Source organism: Pholis gunnellus, assembly GCF_910591455.1.
Source record: "Pholis gunnellus genome assembly, chromosome: 23".
Classification (NCBI taxonomy): Eukaryota; Metazoa; Chordata; class Actinopteri; order Perciformes; family Pholidae; genus Pholis; species Pholis gunnellus.
This window is the reverse complement of record NC_136550.1, coordinates 3,406,215-3,415,818: the sequence shown is the minus strand read 5'-3', so window position 1 is coordinate 3,415,818 and position 9,604 is coordinate 3,406,215.

Sequence of the window (9,604 nt, the reverse complement as noted above, 5' to 3'; positions counted from 1 at the left end):
CGACATGTTTTTTTTTTTTTTGGGGGGGGGGGGGGGGGGTTGTTTGCACTGAGGTTAGATGAAGAAAAAAAAAAAGAGGGTAGTTTGAGATGAAGACGGACAAAGCTAGAGAAAGAAATAAGTTTTAAGTTATTTGTTTTTGACCTGGTAGTCTTATCAAATGTTGGTATAATATGTTGTTTCGAAGCCTGGTGCTGCTGTTAAATTCACAACAATATCACGTCAACAGGTTGTAATTTCTGTGAACTACAATTATATGAAATCTTAGTTTCCTCCAGAGAAATGCAACAACAGCAAATAAAAAAACAGTTAAGCCCTGCGAGGTGTTTTAGTTCGACGCTGTATAATCAAACCAAATGGGCGGGAAATCAATAATGAACCCGAATCACAGAGTACTGAGTACTGTGAGAAACACTATGTGCTTATTTCTTTGTTATTCTTTAGATGATTATTCTCTCTATACCAGAAAATAAAATATATATTTTTTTGTAATTAAATGTTGTTGGGGAAAGGCAAGTATTGGTTTGAGAGTTAAAAAAAATTAGAAAAGGTTGATGACCTCACATCTGTACGGTAAGCTTAGCTTAGCATGAAAACATGGAAACAAAAGGTAACGGCTCACTATTTAACATGTTGCATCTAATTTGTCTAAAACTGTAAGTGTAAAAATATCATAATATGCTTTTGGGGACATAATACAAGATAATACGATGAGGGAAATGTCAGGATGTACATGAATTAATTGGCATTAATTGAGAGTACGCAGCATTCAGATCATCTCATGGGGCATTTCATGTAATGTGCTTGTGTTTGAAAGTAATTCATATCAAAGAATTCTTCATATTCCGCTAAACTTTTAACTTAAAAAGTTCCGTTTCACCTGTTTGAGGCACTTTAAGGAATGACTTGAAGACTTCACACAGAACGGTTTATTTAAGCATCTTCTCTCTTTATTTTAAATTCACATCTGTCTTGCTTGAGTCAAACTGAATTTGCGCTGACACACCATTAAAAACCAGTCGTTGTCTCGTTCTCTGTTGAAGTGTAAATATTTGCGGATTTATTTCGGACTGTACAGAATTATCAGAGCTGTTGCTTCCCCCCTCTTGTGGCTGGTTGATGTAAGTACTCGCTGACTGTGAAACACGTTGCACTACGTTGTACTGATGTACTACTACTGTATGTTTTTGTCAATATTATTCCGGTGGCTGGATTTCCTTTTTTGTATATTGTGAAACAAAGTAATACTTTTAACAACGTCCTCTGACTCAAATGTCTCTTATTCTTAATTATGTGTATGACGAGTTTATTGCAATTTTTGTCAAATATTTTGTGTTTAATATTCACAATCTGCAAATCAAATTAGTACCAAGAAACAACCAGCAGTAGTGAAAGTGAAGGTTCTTACTTTTGAGTTCACGGTGGACCTTCTCAGTGAGTTTTAAACTTTAAATCTTTAACTTTAAATCAACTTAAATGTTGAAAAGTATTTGTATTTATATGCGACATTAGTAAGCCCTATTTTGTCCACCTTTACAACTTAAATATAATTTCTATCTTCGTTGCTAAATATGTACTAAAAAATGTTAAACTTTTCTTTCTACGTACTTACCACTTAAAACCACTAGAGGGCAGCATTCAGTCAGGCAGTGAGGGAGAGGACACCAACAGCAACCAAAACTATATTATCTTATAAAGTTTAAGATCTTTTGTCTATACATGTTCTGAATCCTATACTGATTCATAAATATAGTGAAACTATTTGATATTTATGTTTGTGCTCAGTTAGCGTGGCTCTAATTTAGCTCAATTTCAGTTTATCAGGAATCACAGACGTGGTATCAATCCTCAGGACTCGGATGATCCGGCGCAACTGATCCCTGAACATTTCCAGACGGAAACCTCCGGTTCTAAAAAGTGAGGCCACTGCAGAAGTGCGTTAAACTTGCATTCTGTCTAATGGCCAGCAGGGGGCGACTCCTCTGTTTGTATAGAAGCCTGTGAGTCCCTGAGTCTCTGGGGAGAGGTTTCTCACATGTCGGCCATAATCTCTGGTGTCAACTCCCTCATCGGATAAATGAGTCAGCGTCGTTGCACTTCTTGTTCCCTCGTCTCGAAGTGGGTTTTTGGTTCGATGCTTGAAGTTACGGTCTGTGGTTCACGCGAGCGTAAGAGATTCACCCGTCAAAAATCATCAAAAGTGAAGATTATCTCGCTGAACAGAATGCGTAAGTAACTTATGGGTTGGCCCACAAAAAATACTTCAACCCTGCAGCACTTGCAATTTTGTAGCGAGTTATAGCCGCTAACTTTGTTACCCGATGTCCTGGCACACGAGCTTTTTAAGAGAAATAAAATTAGTCAAACTTATCATCGTGATATTTTATGACCCCTCTTTTTATTAGTGAGCTTAAAGACACCCTCATCTAATTTCCTTGCTCTCTCTCTTGCCCTCAAGACTCTCTCTCTCTCGCTTCTTTCTATTTCCCCACCTCTCTCTCTCTCTCTCTCTCTCTCTCTCTCTCTCCGTCTCTCCAGCTGCCGGCTCAGAGGGAAGTGTGTCGTGTCGTGCAGCGTTTCTCCCAGAGACTCTCCTTCCAGTCTCTCGCTGCTCAAATCCCACTGATGGCTTCAAGCCCTCAGGAATGCTCGAGTTCCGGGAACGCTCCAGTTATGGGACACCTGGGTTGAAATTCCGGAATACTGGAGGACTTGAGAAGACTGACTATCTTACATTTGCTCTTTTTTTTAGAAGAAAGAGTTGATTTATTGCAAGCACCCCATGAAAGCAGATCCATTGCCTTCATTTTCCAGACCTGCGTGTGGATTTTGTTACATCGGGAATTCTTTCCCCATGAATTACTTTTTGTATGAAACTTCTTTTCGTAACAAAATAGCTTCTTCATTTTTGGGGATATTTACCTTTGGATTTTGGAGGCGTGACATGCTTTCAACGAAGACAGAAATCAGGCTGAAAAGTAGACGTGTGTGTGTACACGTGTGTGATTAAAGCCGTTGAGCGTGTGTGTGTTGTTTATATGTCTGTGTGTGTTTTCGGGCCATGCTGGAGGAAAAGAAGGCCCGGGCTTCTCTGCAGCAGAGCTCGCCGGACGCGGGTCACCCAAAGGCGCCGAAGACCAGCAGCAGCAGCGCCGGCGACCTGGTCGCTGGTAAAACCGAGCACGTCTCGAACGTCGACCCCGCACGCCGGTAAGGACAACAGTTACCAACTTTAACTTTTAATTAGGCCATTTTCTAGCCAGAACAATGGGGTTGACGGGGCACATCTGTGTTGTCTTCTATCCACAGTGACCACATTCCTGCATGGCCATGTGTGCATATGGGGCAATTAGCACGTGTGATATAGTCCTCTGGTATTACCCTGCTGACCCGGCAGCTAAAACAAGAAGACAACTGTGTGTTTGAGTGTTTATGAATGCATGCATGCATGTGTGTGTGTGGGTGCCTCATGTGTCTAAATCCAAAGCTTAAAAAGTTTTCCTCAACTATGCATATCAGACATACTGCCACGGGCACGAAATACCACCGCGCGCATGTTGATGAATCTCGTCCGGCGGCAGAACGTGACGCGAACAGGTTTCTAGATATTAAGCCCAGACGTGGCACCCGTCACGTGATGCCATGAGGCCCAAAACTCACATTTCGGAAAGAGACGTCTGTAATTCACCGGATAACTGTGTTCTATGTTAGTAAATCCAGCTTTCTTTGCGTCATGCACCGCTGAGCAACTTGAACGAACGGGGCGGCGCCTCCGACGCTGTGTCCTTTTTTTTCTCTTCATGCGTCTTCACGGTTGACCCCGGCGAGGTTGCAGAAGAGTTCAGTTGTAAATTCAGCATCCAGCAGCCGAAGTGAACTGCGGTCACTGAGCGGCAGCCTGCAGGCGACATGCTGGAGCTCCGCCCCTCGCTGCGGCACAAAGCACTGTGTATTTTGTTATTCAAAGTTGATTTAAAGTACGAGACTAGACATTACTTTTTAATAAAACGAGTCGTGTTTTTTCAGACTCTTACTAAAAAGCTAACTTCGATTGTTTCGTTGGTTGTTCAAAGTCCTGAGCTGTTAATTCTAAAAAAAGCTTTTAATAGTTTTCCTCGAACAGCCGGGTCCCTAGGGAGGCGTTTATTACTGTGTGTGTGTGTGTGTGTGTGTGTGTACCATTCCATACCTCGAGGCCATTATGGGCCATGGCTGGGTTATGATGGGATGATAGTAGTGTGTGTGTGTGTGAGGGTTATGTGAGCTAAAGAAGTGATTCAAGCAAGATTCAGAAGGTAAAGATGGGTAGAAAAGAGGAATCAAATGTGTGTGTGTGTGTGTGCGTGTGTGCGTGTGCGTGTGTGTGTGTGTGCGGTAGAGAGATGTTTTTTTTTACGTGAGGTGTGAAATAGCTCCGGTCTGAAGCGAGGCTTTGCTCTGAGCTCTGTGTTGCTGTGGGTTCAGACGGCTGCATTTAGGAGTGTTTATCGTGCGCGTAAATCTGATTTACCTCCGTGTCCTCCTTGTCTCTATTTTCAGGTTTTTATCACAGCTCTGTCATCTGATGCTTGTAGCACAATTCATACAAGGTCTGATGCGCAGCCGCGCACACACACACACACACACACACACACTTTAGTCATTTTGAGACTGTGTCAGCAGATCTAGTCCCGTGAGGCCTCACCTTCAAATTAGATAGATAGATAAACTTTATTGTCGCCAGGGAGGAATTTGTCTTGGGCATAAAAAACGTCACAAAAACAACATAAAACTAATCTAAATGACTAAATATGTTGCTTGTAACTGCCCTCCAGAACCACACGATTGGCGCTTTGTGATCTAATACCACTTTGGGTAAGATATTTCGTAGATGCGTCCATCCACCGCGAGCTCTATAATGAAGTCACACTTTATCCTCCTTTGGGAAAAGAGTCACCACCACCTGCATTTAAACACATGTTGGTCTCTCGTGTCCAACTCTGCATTTATAAATTTCCCCTTAAAACGTACTTAAATAGTGTCTCGATATAAAACTGAGCCCAAGTCATTTAAGTGCGTCGGCCAAATAAATATAGCTGCGGTATTTGATATTGACACCTGGGCAGCAGCAGAAACAGAACATCCGACATGTTATCAGATGTGGCAAACGTGTTAATAAATACAGCTGTAACAGATCCAGCAAAGGCCTGAGCATTCATTTGGAGTCTTCCACCAACTGCTGACTGAAGTATCTGTCTCTTTAGCTGCCAAATGCTCCGCTATGTTCACAAGCAAGCTGCTAATTTGTCCGTCTGCAGGTGGTTTACGCTGGTTTGGCCAAGGGCCGAGGTTGATGAGAGCAGTGAAAATACTCCAAAACAGTAAATCTGTGGGCCAAAAAAAGCAGAATGAACGAGCTGAAAGATGCTAAAACGCTCCGTAAAGTGGTCATTTTGCACATTGCACAGGACAGATTTTGGGAGGAAACAGTTCAAAAACATGCTGACCTTGACAACACACACACACACACATTTAGCCTACAGTGCACACTCACGATATGACCGAACACCTCGTAAATTTCGGAGAGGGTTTCGGTTTTTACAGCGTGACAGGTGTGGTTAACACAGCGCGTGGTAGAAAAACAGAACAGGCGCGTTTTAAATGTGCAGCTGCTGCTTTACCTCCACGTGTGATGATTGCTTATCACGTCTTCTTCTCTCTTTACCTTCAGTGTAAACACACTCCTGCCTTGTTGAGTCAGTGTCCTGTTTTACGCTCGTCTTGCTCTCGTCTCGCTGGTTTTACTGGTTCCACTGCTTCAAGTTCAGCAGCGCAGGCGATCCAGTCAACTTTTCTCGTCACAAATTGCTCGTTTTTTTATTATAAGCGTAGAGTTTGAAAGTAGGAAATGATTCAGTGGACGTCAGGTTACATGTATGGTGTTTAAGTGTTCAGTTTAGATTTGTTTCATACACTTGTGAACCGTTAGCATTGTGTGGGCGAGCTCCTGGCAACAGGTCACTTTGTGTTGGACTCCATTAGCTCATCCAGTTGTGAAAAGAGTTTCTGGGTCAACCAGCCAGTCCAGCGTACCAAGCAGCAAGTCACTGACGTGATTTTTAAATTGTGTGTGTGTGAGAGAATAAAAGGGAGAAGGCAGGACAAGAGAAAATGATAAAGTACTTTTTGTTTTTGTTGCCCAAAACACATCTTAATGAGTCTATCGGCTTCAAGTTCAAGAGAGGCGCTTCTACACTTCTACAGGTCATTTATGACATTGTTTCTTCATCTTCTAATATATAAAATAAATTGGTGTCCTTCCTACTTCATATAATCTAAAAATTCTTCTTTCGTTTAATAATAACTTTTTAAACAGAGATAAAAACATTATTCACATTTGAAATAGTTTGGGCCCCAAAAGAAGAAGAATTAAATGATTCAAACTTCTATTTAGTCAATGTCCACAACGTGTTACATGACAAGGGAGAATACGAAAAGTGAAGCCAATGCTTCGTATCTTAAACCTGCATTCTCTCTAATGGCCACCGGGGGGCGACTCCTCTGGTTGTATAGAAGTCTATAAGAAGATGACTCTACTTCTCTCTTGATTTATTACCTCAGTAAACATCGTAAACATGAGTTTATGGTTTACTAGTCACATTGGGCCGCGCAGGGTGAAGGTATGTGTCTATATCTATATATATATAGTGTATATATATATATATATATATACACTATATGGTGACGTCATGGCCGTGTCACAGGGGACTCCCTGGGGTTCCCGTGGCTCTCGTCCAATGAGGCACCAGTGTTGTGTTTTGAACCAAATCTCACACATAGGGGAGATTTTAACGCCTGATTGGGGGGGGGGGGGGTTCGGCGCAGTTCCACAGTTTCAGCTTTTAATTTGACATGTTAGGCCTCCGTCTTTGTTCCACCCACATGTTGAAGCCCCAACACAAAGTAGTCCTCTTCGAAATCTGACTGGACACAACGAGCCTTTGCGTGCAGGAGGTTACAAACTTCTGAATTTCAGTCTCCTAAAATAGTGGAACTCTTAAATCCGGCTCATCGTATCAGTTGATCCGGTGTCACGTGGATTGCGGAGTCTGAGACAGAACGACACATAGATCAATGGTGATGACACTCATGATTACTCCTCAGCTGTAAATGAAGCCGAGGTGTAATGATGCACCTCGAACTAGAGCCACGCACATGTATTCACGCCGCGCTTCATGTTGCAGTATCACTGTCACATTCAGCTGTCAGCTCCCTGTGAAGTCAGGGAGAAAATATTTCTGAGATTCTACATCTGCATGTGGTCACGTAGTGTCTCGTATTTGCTCAAGTGGCATTTAAAGGAACGCTCCGGTGAAAAGCTACCGACTAAGGAGTGGAAGGGATCTAAATACATTCACTCGAGTAAAGTACTTACAAGTACTTACAAGTTTCAGGTACTTGTACTTTACTTGAGTTTTTTCTTTTCCTACCACTTTCTACTTCTACTCCACTACGTCTCAGAGGGAAATATTGTACTTTTCACTCCACTACGTTTATTCGACAGCTTTGGTTACTTCAACAAAGTCCGATTTTTGCACGCAAAACGTTTGAAGGGCTTATAAAATAAGATGTTTTATTGTGAATGAAACTTTCCAACGTTTTATACAAGTACAGCTGAAAAGATGAGTTTAATAATCAATTAGTCGATTGATAGAAAATATAATTGGAAACTTTTCTGATCGTTTAAGTCATTTCTCACGTAAAGCCTTTCATGGTTGTAACCCTAACCCTTTTTATTAATATTAATAATGTTAATGTGTTCGTAATAACGTTGAGGTTTGGACTAAACCAACATTGTGAAGGTGTCACTTTGGGTTCTGCTGAATTGTGACAATAATTCTCACTGCTTTCACTATTTTCAAAAAGCAAACAGTCAATCAATCAATTGATGGAGAACAACATCAGCAGATGAATCTGTAAGGGCACTGAAACATATTTAAAATCATGAAGTGCCATGTCACACACACACACACACACACACACGGATGTCGAGGCCTGGTGGTGCTGAGTGACTGCGTCTCTGTTTGAGCCAGCGGTGATTCATTTTCATCAGCGCTTATTAGAGCCTCTTGATAACTGCTCCTCAGAGGACGCCAGCCGCTCACACAGTATCCACACACACACACTCACGGACGCACACGAAAACACACACACATAAAATGCAACACGGACACGCACAGGATATACAGTGTGTTGACAAATCGACTGAAAGACGAGCAGGCCGGCCTGAAAAGGTCCAGTGACTGGGCCTTCCCCCCAAAAAATGTTGTATTAAAGGACATTAAAACAATATAACAAGCAGGCAGAAGCTTATACATCACCTCTGTCTCGATAATATGACAAAATATTCATAAAGTGAAAGATTTGTGAATATTATGTAAGAAAGAAAAACATAAAACAGAACTTAAAATCAGCTTGAAGACTTTTATTGAATTCTAATCTTAACCCGTCGTCCTCGTCCGCCTTTCTTCGTCTCCTTCAAATCATCCATCAAAAATATCAGAGCGCAATAAGTCACCGATGCTGCGGAGATATTTATGACCCTGACATGTGCAGCCGGTGTGGGTTACCGTGTGCACTTCCCGTCCCCTGTTGCATGATGGTTCACACCCATCTGCCTGTCGCTGGGCGAGACACCGGACAGGGACTGCCAGGAGCCGCTACGACACAACCTGGAAGCTGTGAGGCCAACGAGGCTGGGTGGGCAGCTAAAAGGAGCGATAATTAGGGCTTTAATAAGTGTCCCAGGGCAGCTAATGACTATAATAAAATCTGCAAAGTGATGATGGATACGTTTCATCGTTGACCAAAAGGAAATAAGATGCCCAAGCATGGGAGAAACTAATCAGAAATAGAAAGCTGATTGAACCACATAAGACTAAATAACATTTGTGTTGCTCAGAACATAGAGCCAATAACTCCTTTGAAAGAAGATACAAGACACCTTTGCCTAATCCTGTACATGTACTAGTGTCATTGTTGTGTAACAGACCACTGACTTTATGACTCTTCTCTACTTTTGCTACATTTACACTGTGTTTTAGCATTCATCATTATTCTGTATTTTACCACTTGTGGCCACGATGTCTTTCACACTGAAAACACTAAAAAGTAAAAAGTATGATGTATACCTCTGAGATGTACTAGAATAAAAACTACAGTATTTACCTCTGGGATGTAGTGGAGTAGAAATATAACGTAGCAGAAAATGAAAATACTTTGACTTAGTTACAAGACACACTGTAGTTTGAAGGTTATATTTAAGGGAAGAAAGCAAATAAAAACAAATGCCTTATGTGTTCTTATGAGCGTGCTGTTGAATAAATTCAACTAAATTTGTGACAATAATCCTTTATGGTTAATTTATGGTGAGGTCACCAACACGTGTCTCTGTCGAGGTAGTGATGACAGCTTAAAATAAACACACACACACACACACACACAGTCAGCTGTTGTGTCGTGGTCAGGTGTTAAGCCCTGTGGTCCGGGGGAGGGGATAAAGGAGATATATTATTAATTTGATGCAAATGCCCCCCGAAGAAAGATCCTTTCATGAAAATATTCA